The 17,258-nt window shown below is 48.1% G+C and overlaps 1 protein-coding gene across 1 annotated transcript in view; it reads left to right on the top strand.

Moving 5' to 3' along the window:
- The first annotated feature begins 447 nt into the window (after positions 1 to 447).
- The window catches only part of LOC119389493 (amine sulfotransferase), a 61,777-nt gene continuing 44,966 nt past the window's right edge, over positions 448 to 17,258 (top strand). Inside the window, exon 1 of the mRNA XM_037656788.2 lies at positions 448 to 513. The gene's annotated coding sequence lies outside the window, so the exon portion shown is untranslated. The remainder of the gene's footprint in view (positions 514 to 17,258) is intronic.

Below are 17,258 nucleotides of genomic sequence, written 5' to 3' on the forward strand. Positions count from 1 at the left end.
GGCGCCCCTCGTTATCATCGCCGACGATGTCCCGACTGACCGTCTAGGAAGATAGCCGGCTGTAAAAGTTATTGGACCCGCCCTAAAAGAAAATGCCTGCCTGTTTTGCCGGCACTGTAGCGACCCGTAGCTTTCTTTTTTTCGGCTTAGTGCTCGTGTTTTTTCCGCCGTACGAAGAATAGCATCCCCTACTGTGCGGTGTCACGGTCGTATAAGCCAGCCCTCGACGATCATACGCGTAAATGTCGCGGTGCGGTCACATGCGCCAATCCCGGTAGTATTGCCGGGGCAACGTACTGATGCTGCGAAAAGCTCACGGAGACCCAATGAGACAGCGCTACAGCGCTTGCTGAGGAAGAAACGCGGTGATCTCGTCGGCGCGATAACTGGCGAGAAGGGTCTGAGTGACGTCGCCGATGGACATGGCGTGTATTTATGATGGCGTCGTCCACCCGTCCGGCACTCGCCGCTCAGCCAGAGACAGTTCACACAGGATACTGAAGGCACCGCCTGGTAAGCATCCATTGAATAGTCAGTGTTTCATCCATATGCATAAGGACTTGGCTCCTTCTATCAGAGATTCGATTTCTGTGACGCCTTTCACTCTCGAACAAGGCATCGATAAGTGACTCGCGAGCAACCCTGAGCGGAAATTTGTGATCATGCCGCTTGGACACAAACTAATTGCTGCCTTGACACAGAGTGCGGCGTAAAACTGGAGACGTTGTTGCCTCGACAAGGACATCAAGTATGCCGGGAAAAGCTGAATGAATTAATAGTGATAAGATATCATGTGTGGAGCATGCAAGTTTTCGTCATGTATGCAGCATGAGCGCTTGAATATGCAATACCACGAAATGTATCTAGTTTTCCCGTGTTTTTTTTTTTACAACGAACAAGTATATAGATTAGTTCTGAAGTGTTTGCTTAATCATTCTGGAATGCCACCGTGGTGCAGTGGCTATGTAGCTTTGCTGCTGAGAATTAGGTGGCTGGTTTGTTTCGTAGCAGTGGCGGGGACATTTTTGTGTTATGTCGACGCTTACGCAGAGTTGGAGGCTGAGCCTTCAGATCCGCACTTCCGGTTATGCAGCAACGTAAAAATATAGCGAATAGCGTCAGAGCATTCTTACGCAATATGACAAGTCGTACGGCCCTCCTTCTATGTTCTATGCTCAAAGTGTCAACAGGGAAAAAGGCAAACGTCTAACTGGTACTCGGCCTTATAGCACATTACACGCAGTCGCCGTTCGGGTACAGACTATATGTTATTGCTTAAACAGTAGCTAAAAGATTAGGTAACCGTTAGCATTGCATTGTACGCGTAACCAAGCCGAAAGACACGTATAATGTTAATTCATTGCTGCTTTCTGAGAGCTAGGTGGTGTTGACTGCTCTTAAGAATAGGAGCAAACGCGTGTTACCGTTCTGCGCTTGCGTTGTGCAGACTAACGGCCTTGGGATGTCTCGCTGAAACAACCAGGAAGAGCGCCCACGACTAGCACCGCAATAATGCGTAATTATCGTAATATAATCGACAGCGCACGGAGAAAAAGAAGAGAAGGACACGATGAACATCCTCCAACTAACCCAACTCGCGATCCGGCTTCAGCAATGCGTAACTAGGCGAAGAGCGTAGAAATCGGAATTGTAGGGCTATTCTTACTTCATTAGAAGCAAATCCATGAATATATTATTGCCTAAGAAATTATGCCTTCAATATGCGTCAAATAATGCACCTTGCGGAAGTGCTGTTTTTTTCGCAATTTATTAAGTTTTATTCCTGGGTGTCCCTTGTACCAATGCATTGCTGTAGATGCGGCAACATGCGCATTGCACAGAAGTGATGATAAATCAACAAGCAGAAAAGGTTGATGGAGCCGCATTAGTAAGACGAGTTGGTTCAGTATACTAAGGCATAATATGCGCTTACAACTGTTATGACGTGAACTATGACAGAGGATACTTGAAAAGCGCAAACGACGAAGAGGAAACACATACAACAGGACGGGCGCTTTGCTTACAACTGGCCTTCATTCGAAACGAACATCGTGATAAACCCGAGCATCAAGCAACATATGCACACATCATCACAGAAGAGGTTGCGTGGGTCAATCTTCAAACATTAAATTTGAAATGAAATCTATGGAGTATCAAGTTGCGTGAAAAAAATAAGCCACTTTTTTTTTTTAGCACCAAAGATGGGCAGCTGACACACTTATCAGCTGCGTTCTTTATCAAGTCTCAAGAACTTGGCGTTCTGTTTTTTGAACTGCCTCTCTTAAGGAATGTGGTGTTGGAAATAAAGGAGTACAAGCACATTTTTCGCAATGTTCTTCCAAGTGGCTACCAAATCCCTTCCTCACATCATTATTGGGCTGTCTCGCCCTGTCGTTGAAGCACTCGCTAGACTCTCCAATATAGATGCGTCCACAACTCAGAGGTATTTGGTACTCTACACAACTTGTATGCAGCGATCATTCGTATATTTAGGTATGTTGATAACTACTTAATAGTCCTAAAAAGATCACCCGGCCTTTGCCTTGACGAGGCAGTAGCGGTCTGTCTCACATTTTTCACCAACCATTCTGATGGGCTCAGGTTCACATCTGACCTGCCGAGTGAAAATTCCATCCGGTTTCTAGACCTCAAGATTATTTTTTCATACCTGTTGGAGATATAACCCTAGGTCAAAGAAAAGTGTTTTGCCACTCGACCGCGCCCACTTCAAGCTTACACAAACACGCATACTTCTCTTCTCAATGCTTTGCGCAAATCATGCGTTCACCAGATGGAGCTGAGCGCTGCTTCGATGCAGGGAAGCAGGTATGTCGTCGCATCCGTATGCGAGACATTGCTTACGAAACCAAAAGAGGGCGCAACAAAAGATCGTGACAAAAGACCAGTGCATGCAATTCCATACCTGCATAAAGCACCTCATAACTTCAAGAAGGTCGCTGACTGACATAACCTCAATTTAGTTTTTTCAGCACCTTGCAGACTATCAGCTATCTGCAACCTTGAAATGACCAAAAAACGCGTGCAATGTCTACGGTGTGCACCGCTAATGTAGCGTACCAAGTACATCCGCGTTGCGGGCGCGTCTGTATTGGACAGACTAGCGAGTGCTTGAACGACAGGGCGAGACAGCACAATAATGATGCGAGGAAAGGATTTGGTAGCCACTTGGAAGAACATTGCAAAAAATGCGCATGTATCCTTTATTTCCTAACACCACATTTCTTAAGGGACCGAACCTGAAACCTTCGAGCAACGCGCCCGATACTCTACCAATTGAGCTACGGCGGCGGTGGTCCTCCCGTCCACTTTATTGTGTATATCTGTGCAATTAAACCTGGCACTGCTAGCCAGTGCCGCCCGTAGCCATGACGGCGAGTGTGGAACACGTTTTTTTCCTGCTACAGCAAGCGATCGCCGCCGTAGTTCAATTGGTAGAGGGTCGGACGCGTTGCTCGAAGGTTACAGGTTCGGTACTTGCCGGTGGCAAGTTGTATTTTTTATGCACTTCAATTTTTTTTTTCATTTATGTAATAATTAACACAATGTCACCTATATTTTCCTTGGCTATATTGTCTGTAAGTTCTAACTGTGACAGGAAAAAACACAATCAGTACACACATCGGGGAACAAGATGTCGCTGTAACATTGCCAAATCACGGTTATGAAAGATACATAATTTCATTTTTGCGAAGCTACGCTGACACAACAGTCTCCACTTTTCTGGATGCAAAAAGCTTCAAAGATTTCACTGGCGTTGCTCAGCATAGGTGCCATGACTTCACAATAATTAAAAACTGGTTCGCAATGTTTGTGTCCTCTCGTCTTCGTCCTGTTCTAGCACTGTTTCTTCGTTCAAAAATTAAGTGACATCTTCGGTATTTTCATCAACATAATAATTGGCCGCAATATTTTTCTGGTCAACAAGGAAAGCCCGTGGAATGTATGAAATAGGACGTGACTACGCTTCCTGCCCCATAAGAAATCGACGTCCTCAAGTAAGCTTACTGCAAGCAACCGCTTTGCCTGTTTTCCACCGCCAGTGACAGCGTTCCTTATATTGACAGTCGTATGCGCCAATAACGTGTGTCGCAGTTCTGCAGAGATTCCTTCCCTTCATTTGTATAAGTATGAGCACCACTGAGCTGCAACGTCGCTGGCGACGCCATTAATCGCAGCAGCGCAATGACCCGCCACGGTGGTCTAGTGGTTACGCTGTTCGACTGCTGACCCGAAGGTCGCGGGGTCAAATCCCTGCTGCGGCGGCCGCATTTCGATGGAAGCGAAATACTAGAGGCCCGTGTACTTAGGTTTAGGTGCACGGCAAAGAAAACCAGATGGTCAAAATTTCCGGAGTCCTCCACTACGGCGTAGCGCATAATCATACCGTGGTTTGGGACGCAAACCAAACAATTCCTAATTATGCTTGCCGTCCATTCATAGCGTTGGGTTCATACTGCCACTTTTTTCCACGCCATAAATAAAAAGCACTATAATAAAGCCGCTGGAGAAATTGTGAAATTTTTCTCGACACCCATCGATATTAGCTATGATAATTGAGTGCCCTAATACTTGTATTTGCGACGTACCTGCCCTATTGCAAACCCAGCGCCACTGGGTACCAGCGTCCAGTGCCATGCTGATTATGGGCCCAGCGTCGCTGGATACTGGGCCGCTGGGGCGGCGTTTTTACTGGCAGGCGCTGGTACTCAAGCGCAAAACGGCTCTACAGCGTTGAAACGGCGATGCCTAGGTGCCCTACATAAATATATTAGTAAAGAAAGTAATATAGAAGCATTAGTGCAATAAAAAATAAAAAAACCGTTTGAAAAAAAAAAAAAAAAAACTTCCACGAGGATTCGAACTCGCCACCTCTCATTCTCCAAACGAGTACTCTACCACTGCGCCACGCTGAACATGTCGGTACTTCCGTAAAAGGCTAGTCAATACAGTAGACAGCGTTCCTTTCATATTTTGATGTCGCGTATTCACGGAAGACGCGATATTCCTTTCAAAATCAGCTTGCTTCTTTATTAGACACGCACAAAGGGTTGGCGGCAACGAATGAAATGCCCAAAATGGAAGAGTGCTAAGTGTCTGACTCCGAAAAATAAATGGACCGAGGAGCAGGTCAGTTTGACGGCTGTTACTGTCGATTTTAATAGCCGTTTCTCGCCCTTGCTGATGATCAACACGTACAAGCTTTACGATGACTCGTTCGATAACACGCGCCTACATGAATTCATCGGGTAGTTTTCTCGCGCGAGCGACATTATTACTGCGGAGCGGGCGTGCCTGTATTCTGATTTGCAGTTCTATCGATCACTACAACTAGAAACCGCTCACGCAAAAACAAATGCCAATATGTTGAAAAAAGATGCCGGTGTGTTAGTTCACTAACGCGTACCAGTTGACACGTATGTGTTTTGACGTATGAGTCAGAGAAGTGCCGGCGAGTGCGGCCGGCTGCTTTCGGTGAACCTACGCTTCGTTGCTGAAAGCGAGTCGATCGAGGGTTTCATCGCTCCCTTGTGCGGACACCGTACACAAGAAAAATGGTTATTTTAAATTAACGGATTGTCCAGACTATACTTTACAGTAATTCTTACACGTTGGAATTGCGTGTGCTTAAACCAAGAAGCGCCGGTGGCATGCAGACGGACTCGGCCGGTACGCTAGGCCTAACGCTCGCTGTGGAGCCGCACTGGGTAGGACCGATCTCGCGCAGATGAGTTGCGATGGTTTCAAGTTTCTGCATTTTGTGCCTCGGAACGTTTTTAACTGTTTACCTAACGTGTAGGTGAAGGTAAGTGGAATTGCAAGAATTGCCCGAGATGCGTTCGGTGTGGCGATATCGAACGACGGCTGTGTTCTGGACTCCGTTGGAGGGGTCGCGAAGCAGAGCTCGTTTACTTCTTGCCAACTGCGCGGCGATGTAACGATTTGCTCTTGTATGTTCAGACCGACGCCTCGAGACTTATAAACGTTACAATATGAAGTCATTACCGCCAACTCATCACGGATGCAAATTGATATATATGCGCGGCATGCACGAAATGTGTATTCATTGCTGCTACGTGCTCCGCAAAAATTAACGACGCTATTGGCACTGCATGAATAAAAAAAAGCGTGCTAGAAAGCAAAATGATCAGCGTTGGATGTTCTAGGTTATTAACATATTTTCTGCACATTAGACAGGGAAACATTAAAAGTGTACCGTGATTTCACTTATCACGTTATATCATATATTGCGCATCTCATCGTCTTTCTCTGCCGCTAGAATTTGTGAACACATGTTTGGGACCCGTTAGGATAGCAACTGGCTGGTACCATCGAATCAACATTCGATATTGAATGTACAAAGGATTTCGCCGCCACAATACTTGAAAGCAGGCGCGCCGGCCACTGGCAGAAAACAGTACAGGCTCCAGTATGTGCCAGCACACGACCCAGTGAGAATTCAGCGTCTCCAGCGCTTCCCAGTGACGGCCAGCGTCACAGAGCGGCAAAGCCAGTGCCGATACCAGTGCGACCCAGCTCTTTCCCAGTGCGTTCACTGGAGTCCCAGGGAATCCGTAGCGTGTAATACCAGTGTTCCCAGTGCAATCCAGTGCCAAAAAAACGTACTGGTATCACGCTGGGGGTACTTGGAAACGACGCTGGTTTTTGCAATAGGGTGAAGTAACCAGGACCCCCTTTTTTTCTATCCTGACTTCTCAAAGGAGAATTCAAAATACACGCGTTCACTACATCCATGTTCATGCCTCCTACGACCTGAGTGAGGGGTTCTTCTAAGTGTACACAATGCATTTGTGTTATCACCGCGGACTCAGCCACAATGTGCTTCCCTATTTCCAGCAAACGAGATATCACTGTCGTTGCTTACATCTGATATGCTGCCTGTCGGAAGGAATCATCCGATACAAGAGGTTGTCTTTCGTAGAGGGAAAAAAGGGCGTTGTTCTGTTGAAATGTTCCTTTCCCACCAAAATACACCATTTCACCATTTGCCGAAACATTGTTCGGGAGAAAAGAACTGCGTTTTCCAATTTATTTTTCCGGCAGCCATCGGAAACAGTTGAAACGCCCGTGAAAGGGACTCCTGCGTTGTTCCAGCCTGCTTCCCATCGCCGCCTTTGCAAAATGCGGGCTTTCACGCGGAGGAAAATTGATGTACGAGCGAATCCTCTTACGAACCGCCGCAAGTCATTGCGATGAACAAAGCACATGCACAAACGCTATGAGACCAACGAAAACAATCTGTGCCTGCATTTTCACGAAGGTACGCTGTTTTTCTTGTGGTTTTCTCTTCTTTGCAAACGAGTCGGAAAACCAAGTGGTGTGCGAAAAGAAATTTTCAAGTTCCAAGACAATTCGAACACGTAAAACCCGTGCTAATGGAATCGAATATTTTTCGAAAATTTCGAATACGGGTAATACAGCTACTGATTCTTGCAAAGAGATTTCTTTTTCACCAACCAGATTACGAAGTAATCTAAACAAAAATTATATTTTCTACAACAGTATTGCTTGGCACTATCGCATATGCCGTTATTAGGATGATATCTTGAAGGATGGATAGCTGCTGGGTATGTGCTGGAAGCAGCGATGCCGTTGTGCATCACATCATTCCTCTGGACAACGAAAACAGCCCCACAAGACACCCCAGTGTTCGTGTGTTTTACATTGTCGCCATAGTTGAACCCTCTGCGCATGCTTTCTCAAGTGAGAAGATCAATGACAACTGATCAGCACGGTGTTCATCGCAGGTGCTTCATCTTAGGGAAACCCAGAATAATGCTGGGTTTCCTTACTTTTAGACATTTCTTCTTCAATCGCTTCCCAGTTGTTTCGGTAGTTCTCTCCGGTGTAATTATAACGTAAAAACGTGCTCGGCTTTATACACAATGTCATGCTATGGCCACTGCACTCGAATACTGGCACATGTGCAAACGCGCACTGGGGGCAAAGCGCCAACTGAAACTCATCATTCTAACTATGCATCTAATTTTCCGAACTTTAACGCAGGTGTCACATAATAGCTGTTCATGTACCTATTATCTGCATTTCATTTAGGCATCTCTTGTTGATGCCTGCTTGTTAGAGAGGGCAAGGTTCATAAATCCAACGAAGTTCATACCAGTACACTGCGATCACTAAGGCTACAACCAGCCGTTGAATGCGCTGCGTATCTGCTCAATGTCACACGGCTGGATTTTGACCTTTTGTTTTTCTAATGGCTGCCAGTACAATGTAAGTATTTATGCTTCGCCTCCTCGCCTGTTTCCCTCTTACTCGTTTTACAACGAAAGCTGTTATCAGGTCACAACAACAACCGTCTTTGTGATTGTGACAACAGCCGCCGCCGCCTTTGTCCGTAGCCGCCATTGTTCGGAATACGGGGTTCGAACCTGGGGCTTCTGCGTGGCAGCCCAGTATTCTACCACAGAGCCATGCCGGTGCTTGGAACTTCTTTGCAAAAAGACCCTATACAGACTTCCTGTCGGGAAGGAAACACATTAACCCATGTAATGTAGCGTGGTGGAAGCGTAAAAAAACAACCAGGCGTCACACAATGCGAATTGTGCAACAAGTTGGTCGTTGAATGCTTCCCACCCACTACAAAAGGCTAATGCCATAATTCTTCATCGTCATCAGGCACAGCATCAACAAAGTGCACATAATGCCCTACAGGTGTGTAGCGGGTATCACTGTTCTCTACAGAATGACGAAAAATGGCGTAGTGGCTGCTTCCCTGCTTCACAAAAATTATGGTGATTTATAGCGTAGGGGGTACCTCGCAAGTGCACTTGTATTAGTTGACGAGGAAACCCATAAGGCTCCCATGATCCATTTCCTCAGGGCATCAATGAAGTTCTTTCCCTCTATCTCTCTTTCTCACGTTAACATATGGTATATAACGTGGTAGGAGAGTGGAATAACGGCCCGGCGTCATACAATGCGAATTACGTATATTGTGGGTCATTGAACACTTCCAACCTATTACTAAAGACTCAGCCATAATTATTCATCGTCATCAGCCGCCGCATCACCGAAGTGCACATAATGCCTTACAGATGTGTAGCGGGAACCTCGCTTCTCCGCAGAATGACAAATAATGGCGTAGTGGGTGCGTCCCAACTTCAGAAAGATTGATTTATGGCGTAGTGGGTACCTTGCAAGTGTACTCGTATTAGTAACCCCAAGAGAGTTTATAACGGGTACATACCATGGCAATGTCGAGGGAAAACGAACAGTACTGGGGACGCAGCATTTAGCGACCGCCTCCGCGCGCGCTGGGAGATTGTGTGCACAGCTATGCCCTTGACGATTAACTCTGGGCTGTCCAGCGGGCCGAGGAAGCCCCCAGGACTCAAGAACTCCTGGCCGTCGCCTGGGCGGGGCCCGTCCAACAAACTCGCAGAAACTTTAATAAAGGTATTTGTATGTATGTCTAGAAATGCCGCTCTTCCAGCTTCCGCTGTGACTGTGCTGCGCTTGCCGCGCTGGCCTGGCGTTTTTTTTTTATTTTCCGTTTTTTGGTTGACCTTACATCGCTGATTTAACGAAAATCCCACGTTGCCTTTCGCATCACACGGATCGCCGCAGGCAAGAACGTTGACAGCGGAAAAAGTCGGCATCGCCACTGTATAGTTTCGCAGTTTTCTAAGAACCTACGTATCGTGATATCGGCGTTGCCTGAGAAATTATTCTCTTAATACCTTCTAATCACCATAAATATTAGTCGCTTTTTTTTAAAATCAGACTCGACATGACATGGAAAGCAGCCATGAGCGTGTACAACGCAACTTTTCCACAACTGTTCTTCGTGTTACTACCGACACGTTTCGTGTGTCTGCACAATGCCAGGGCGGTACGCACGCGTGACAATAATTGTGAAATGTTGTCTACTGGGTGGTGACATGCAGTGAGCTAGTCAGCTCGAAGAACGGCAGCCACATTGCATCTGGTTCGCCACCCATACGCACGTATGATGCAGGTGGTGGAACATTTCCTTCCGCTTTCTCCGATTGATCGTGCGCTGTTGCACGCATACGTTAGGATGATGGGTCACCAACTGGCACAAATGTCTACCTTCCTCAGCTTTCCACCCTCGGATGGGGAAGTGGTTTTTTCTGCATTGAAAGATACATCTTCACAACGTGCAGATACTCAACTATTTTTTTTCGACTACTGAACGTTTCATGCTCATTTCGAATGCGCACCAGTGATAGCTTTCGCTCACCTTGAATTTTACCGTTTGAAGTGTTTACTCCACCTCCTCAAAACCCCGCCTCGTAGGGACTGCCGCTTAGCCCCAACTCGCTGTCATATTTGCATTTATCTCTAATCCAATTGCTCTATCGACACTTTTGGCTGCGCTTCACAGGCTGCCTCCTCAAACGTTTTTTTATGAGGGGAAGCAGCCTGGCCGGAACTAGAGGTGTGCGCCGCTGCCGCCGCCGCCGCCGCCTGTTTTTTGGTCGCGCCGCTCGCGCCGCCACGCAATAATTGCGGCGCGCCGCCGTTAGTCTTTTCTTTTAATTTGAATGGGGAACCTGGAAATAAATACAGCACTTCGCCGGACGAGCTCTTCTCGATGTGTCCATGTCATGAACTGTCCATTTCAGCGGCCGCTGAATAGCGGGAGCTCGGCGAGAAGCGCGCCCCCTGTTTTCGGTTCTTGTTCTCCTGGGCCATCATGATATCACTAAGGTTTCAAACACTCTTGACACAAATGATAGGGACGTAATGCGCTTCATGCAACGAAGGCAGCCCTCAGAGATCCAATTTTCGGTGCACATGTCGTTTGATCGTTTTAGCCTTCGATTTAGGTTTAATGCGGCCGCTCGTCTACCGCAGCTGTAAGGTCGGTACGCATTCCCTGCATCGTTCTCAACCATCTGGGACACATTCATATGCAAATTCAGACTTGAAAAGTTCCTGTTTCTGTGAATTTTGTCCACTCTGTTCTTACGCTAGGAAGGTGCTGGCGGGTTCGGTGCGGCGACGTGGTCAAGAGCGAGGTGACGTCACGGCTCACCGCTTTTTCGAATCACTGAATCCGCTGTGCCGAAATGGACTGTGGACATCCGCTTTGGACGAAGGCATCAAGAATAGCTCCCCAGAAGTTGTAGTATCTTTTTCTTCTCCAGAAATATCACGAGTACTGCCTGACCTTAACGCTGCCGCGTCCTCCAGCCTTAAAGGGCGACGACCAAACTCGCTGGATAGCATATTCTTGGAGTCTTGGACCTAGCACACTGTGCATAAATAAATGAAATAGATAAGTTATATATATATATCTGGGTGCGTTAGTACACTTTTTCCTTACATTCTTACTCGAGGAAATTGATAAATAAATACAGAAGTAAAGAGAATGGCAAACATAGAATATAGCTGAGCTAGTTGGTAGGTATTCTTGTTCAGAAGACATGACGTGGAAACACGGACGTAAGAGAAAAGTCCAGAGAATGAACACCTATCTCTCACGTAGACCACTACTCGCACTTGATTGATAGGTATGGCCTCTTACGTGGGAATGCAAAGATAAATATTTGTGTCTACCTTCGGTTCTGCCGCTGCGATTTTTCAGTGGTTAGCGGCGTTTCTGGTGTCTTGGCTACTCTCCTGGGTCCGTGTTTGCACGCCCGTTTTTATAAAGGGCCCCCAACAGACTCTGAAAATACAACGAAAAACACAAACAACGAGCGCGTTATTCTCTCTTGGCGTTTCTTGTCTTTTGGTGCACTTCGTGATGCCATAACAGTGATTCACGTGACATCATCAGGGTACATACTCTCGACTGGTCCATAAGGAACCCAGACTCAATTTTGCGACGGAACGACAGGGCCACGCTGCGGCTCTGGAGAGAAGCTCTAGTGCAACTGGGGCATGCGCAGCCGACTCAGCCTGTTTGTCGGCAACGGGAACACGCTCGCGCGCGCGTTCCTCACTCGGTGCGGGAAACTGGGCCGCCGTGCCGGTAGCTTGGTACGCTGAACCGAGAGGCTTGCTGTGCAAAGCTGCATTTCTGCTTTGGCAGCTGTGACCCCGCGCAAGTGAGGTCCGAAGTATTGCTGTGTCGCGGGCTGCCACAACAGTGCAGACAACACCAAGGCACGCGATTCACGTGTGAAACTGTATCGGTTCCCGGGCATGTCGCACGAGAAATAAAGGCGACAAGCGTGGATCACCGCAGTAAGGAGAATCAAGTATGTCCTAGTTGATAGCACTGGCTGTCTCAGTTCGTCGCTTTCGTTCGTTTCGCCTACTTGTATCAGTACCTACCGCGGCGCATGCACGCAGCGACTACAGTAATGATTACTCGCTGTCTTCTTGCATTATGAAAGTCCAGTTACGGCTGTAGCAGAAACAACTTTGTGTTTTCACTCTGCGTGTTCGTGAGACCTACCCGTCCTTGTCGAACGTTAGCGTTATACCGCGGTTAGCGTTGCGCGGTTGCTTGAATTCAACTGAACTCGGCACATTGTCAAAAGTTAGGCGCCTGCAGTTTACGCTTCGGGAAGGCTGCTTTATCACGCCGGAAAGGACGTGTTCGGGCAGCAGGTTTTATACGCCTGTAAAGTCGTTATTCTCACAAACAGAGAGTGCAAGCATGACGTGAGAGCCAAAAAATAAGGCGAGCAGTTCAACTTTCCTCGCAGTGGTTAAAGCTCAGCTAGCTGCCTCGTGTCTAAATCGGCGGGTGATGCTGCAGCGGCACGGAGGACTTGACTCTAACCTCCTCAGGCTTTTCTAGTACCATGGCCGTATAATTTCTTTTTTTCACATGCCGCAAACGTTTGTTCACGAAAGTACACGGCTGCTACTGCAAGCATGCCATATCAAAACAATAATCATATGCTTCATACTCCACAACGCACAACACCGATAGCTTGCACGGCTTCACTTCGCCGTTCATATGGACCATTACGTATCTTTAACATGACAAAATAAGTCGTACATCGAGGTATACGTCCTACAGGGTGTTATCGCGACTTTGAAAATGCATTTAGCGTTGAGTCGGGCGTCGTTGATCGTCTGCTCTTCACCTTAAGCGTGATTCACGAGCCTTTCTCCTTTTATCAAGTTCGCTTTTCGGAAGTGCCTGTCCAGCTCGGAGATCTTTTTGAAGCCGCGCTGCAGGCGTTACATTGTGAAGCGACGCGACTGTACCACGAGAGCTCTGCACGCGCGCGGAAGCGGGCGGCGGCGCGGCGTCGAGAACGGAGAACGCTCGTTGCATGCTCCCAGTTTCTATTTTTCTGCCAAAGATGGCGCTGCCTGTCAAGAGCAGCAGCGCCACTAAGCGATGATTGGGAAGCGAGAAATAACGAGAAATATACGAGAAATAACAGCTGTGAATTGTCTCCCATACTGCTTTGCTATGCAGCCGTCCACCCGCTCTTGCTTCTCTCGCACGACTATCGTGGGCGATTAACTGATTTCGCTCCATTTTGTGCGTTTAAGACCGCGCATGCAGCGATAACAGACTGTAGCCGACAAGCGCGAAATCATGATAGGTTCAACGCTTAGTGCTGACATTGTACGCGTGCTTTATGAAGAAATAAGTGGCGAGGAGATGTCCCCTGCAAGAAGGGTATTGAAGGCGAGAAGGAAACCAATGGAAAAGGCGCCGGATTATATTATTCTTCCAACGGACGCACTGTTTAGAGCGGAGACGATGCAGCTTTCCAGGAAAAAGGCGAGCCCACTTCGACGGTTTTTTTGTATATTTTTATTGCGTTAGCAATTGTGTGGACGCCCAGGACAGGTTTTCGCAGTCATGTTCCGTACGAACTCTTAATCGATAACATTGCTCCGCGCAACTTATGTTATACCCGCGAGTGAAAGCTCGCGAGCGTTTGTAAAGAACATGGCTGAAGCAGAGATGAAAGAAGCTGGCCATCTCCGTCACACGTAATAACATCAACCCGCGTGCGAGGCCTGCCGTCGATTGCTGCTCAAGCAGAAGGAAACGCCCCGCCCGTCATTTGCTGGGCGAAGGAGCAGGAAGGGATGCCTGGGGAACGGGATTGCGTAACTCTGAACTTTGACTATCAGGAAGTGATCGAGAGCGCTGGCACGCGCGCTATTTCAGCAGACATCCCCCAGCGAACGGCTCGTATACCGTCTACACGCTGTGATCTCACTGCTTTGCGCTCGGACCACTGATACGACAAACTGACCGAAAACCGCTTTTCTCCCGGGAGCGGCCGTACTGCCATACACCAGCGTTTTGCAGAGTTAAGTGAGATCGGAGCAAAAAGATTTAGCTGCTAGCCCTCGTTTCAGTAACATTACGGCGTGTACATATCGCATTCACTGCTCGCCCCCCGCCTCCCTCCACGCGCTGCGCCGCCGCCGGTCCGATGAACCCCGCGCCGTTCACGCGCCGTTCACGCGCTGCCAGCGGTGATTTTGGGTCAGGCGCACATATCTAGTCGGAACATGTGAACCCCTCATAACCATGCGCCCTTGAAGTTGGCACTGACCCCAGATTCGCTTAACATTGATCTTTATCTTAAATGCAACACCCCCTTCCACATTTCGGGGTGCAGCTCAGAAATTTTTGTTGCGATGGGGGCGGGGTGTGATCTCCCCCACCCCTGGTTCGTAGTCGCCCAGCCGCTCTCTGCCTGGTACCTGCGCTAGCTCTTGCCCGTGAAAGCGTGCCCCCTGACCAGAGGCAATTGCGCACGTGCGGGAGTTACGAGGCTTTAAGGCAGGATATTTCTTAGTGCGAACCATGTGACATGTGCTCTTAATGTGAGCTGAACGGAGCACACCAGAATGCAGCATCAATGTAGCTTTCGGTCGTTATCACGGTTTGCGTGGACGTTATCAAAGCGTTTTGAAAATAATTTCGTTCAAACGTTAGACGAATTGGCGCCTGCAGCGACTGTTATGCGCCGTCAAGAAGGAAAATCTCTTTATAGCCTCTTGGGATTCTCATTATCATTATTTCTCAAGTGGCGTCACATTGCATGCTTATGGTGTCGCCAGGGAGCAATTTTTCGCTTCCTGTTTCATTAATCCCGTAGATCCGTTGGTTGGGGCATAGACAAACTAGCATAAGTTGTGCCTTCTTTGATAACATGATTTCCTCCACTCCCTTTCCGTTCCGGTGAACTTGCCAGTATATATAGCATCAACGAGTTCATAGACCAGAGCGTAAGACAGCAGACTTTGCGACTGCTGTTAGAAGGAGAAGCAGTCTACGTAGTGGGACATGCGAAACATGTGTTATTAACGCGAAAGCTTTACTGGCCGAATCGAGTGAGCTTCGCCGTGTGGTCTCCACTTGGCCTTGAAGCGAAGAACGCATACCGCGTGACTAGCCGCCTCCACCGCCGCCGCTGCTCCAACCGCTGCTAGGATGACAAACGCGGCCTCGCCAAGCGTGTCCGAGTGATTAACCACGTCACTCGCCGCTCTCTCTGTCACGGTGGGTCTGCGGGTGAATGTTTCAGTTCAGCCGTCGTGCCGTGGTCGTGCGATGGAAGGAGGGGGCGAGGACGCAGGTCCATCTGTGCCCAAGTTGCCTACGCGGTCCCAGTGGCGAAAGCGGCAAGCTCTGTCGTGCCATCCGGCGGATGTCGCTCGGCTTGCTAATGAGTTAAAGCTAAAACGTTACTACCAGCGCGCAAAGTGGCAGGTTGAAACGAGTGATTTATTTTTTTATTATTATTCTCGCCTTCGGGGAGCTAAACGCCGGGAGACGGATGCAGAAAGACGAGAGCTACGAGCTTTAGGGGCGGCAGCGGTCGCCTTGCGTTCGACTTCGGCGATGGCTTCGGAAATTAACGAAACGACGGTACCCTGTGCTCGCAGTACAGCACGTTCGACTAGGCATCTCGTTCGGTCGGCAAACAGTGTTTCGACTACGAGGGTAAAAAAAGCATAACCAAGTGTAAGAAGCTTTCGCTTGGATAACCGGGCCTAACTGAGCTAAGCCACAGGCAGTTTTTGTGGAATGCCATGGTGAAGACATATCACATTGCAACTTTCGCTGAACTACTTCTCCAAACGCCAATACTAGAAAAAGACCCGCACGAGGAATCGCAGTGAAAGACAAAAGTTATTGCAGCAACTCTCTTGTTGCAAAGCGGGTAAAAATAATGTGTAGAGACTTTAATGCAAATTTTTAATATGCCTCATTCTTTGGCAAATTCTCCAGCAATATTGGTAGCAAACTCGGGTGCATAAGGGAAAAGGCGTGACATTTTGCGAACAGAATACGTACAGCTCCGCAGAAAACAAATGGCTTTGGGATGGGCCAACTTGAATTTGTGAGGAAATCAAGCTAATTTTGGGGGTAGGCAACATGTATGTCAGCTTGCAGGAGAAGAGCACCATCAGCCGGGTAGTGCGCAGTGAGCGCGTTCCTCCATTCAGCGCAGCCAAAGCAGAAATCTTTCTCTCCACAGGCGTGTTGTAGCCGAGGGCTGCTCACCATTCCTCAGTTTCGCAAACCTATCTTCACGCAGCTGCGGACAGGCTGACACCTGGCTCCACTGCGGCACCGAGAACTGGCCTACCACATAAGACGCCGCCAAATACAGCGCTTGTAGTGCTTTGATGTGTTGGAAGGATTTCACCCTGAGCGTGAAGTCCACTCATTTATTCAGACCGGCAGCGCAACTGAAATTCTAAAATTTCGTTTTATTCTCGCCTCGTCGCTCCTTGAGCAGACGACTCAGCCGGTATCAGCGCGTAATCCTTCGTAGCACGTCATGCAGATAGCGACACCGGCTTTTCTGCTCGTGGAGCTCGCGTTCAGTATTGCATGTTTGGTTAAAGGAAGGCGCTTATCCACGTCACCACTCATGAAAAGTGTAACATAATAGCTACCGCAACACGCTCTGATATGTGATATGCATCGTGTTACGTCATCACCAGGTTGTTATAAAAGACGAGTGCGTAAGAAATAAAGGGCAGTTTTTTTCCATGGTATCAAGCGTGCTGCTTTTTTCTTCAGCTGCTCTCCGCGAGTTGGCTATGACAGTGGCGACGAAGATGAAAGTATGATCTGCTGGTTCTGCCTGGAACTTCCTCTGTGAGGCTGTGTTCTTTACCGTATATCCGTCAAAATGCCTGGAGTCGGCAAGCTTGAGCCGTTCGACGTGGGAACAACCAGCTGGAATGAGTATCGAGAGCGGGTAGAACAGTTTTTCATAGCCAACGACGTCGAATATCAGAAAAAGCGAGCAGTACTTCTCACCTGTTTGGGACCG

The sequence above is a fragment of the Rhipicephalus sanguineus genome, chromosome 1 (genome assembly GCF_013339695.2).
Source record: "Rhipicephalus sanguineus isolate Rsan-2018 chromosome 1, BIME_Rsan_1.4, whole genome shotgun sequence".
Lineage (NCBI taxonomy): Eukaryota > Metazoa > Arthropoda > Arachnida > Ixodida > Ixodidae > Rhipicephalus > Rhipicephalus sanguineus.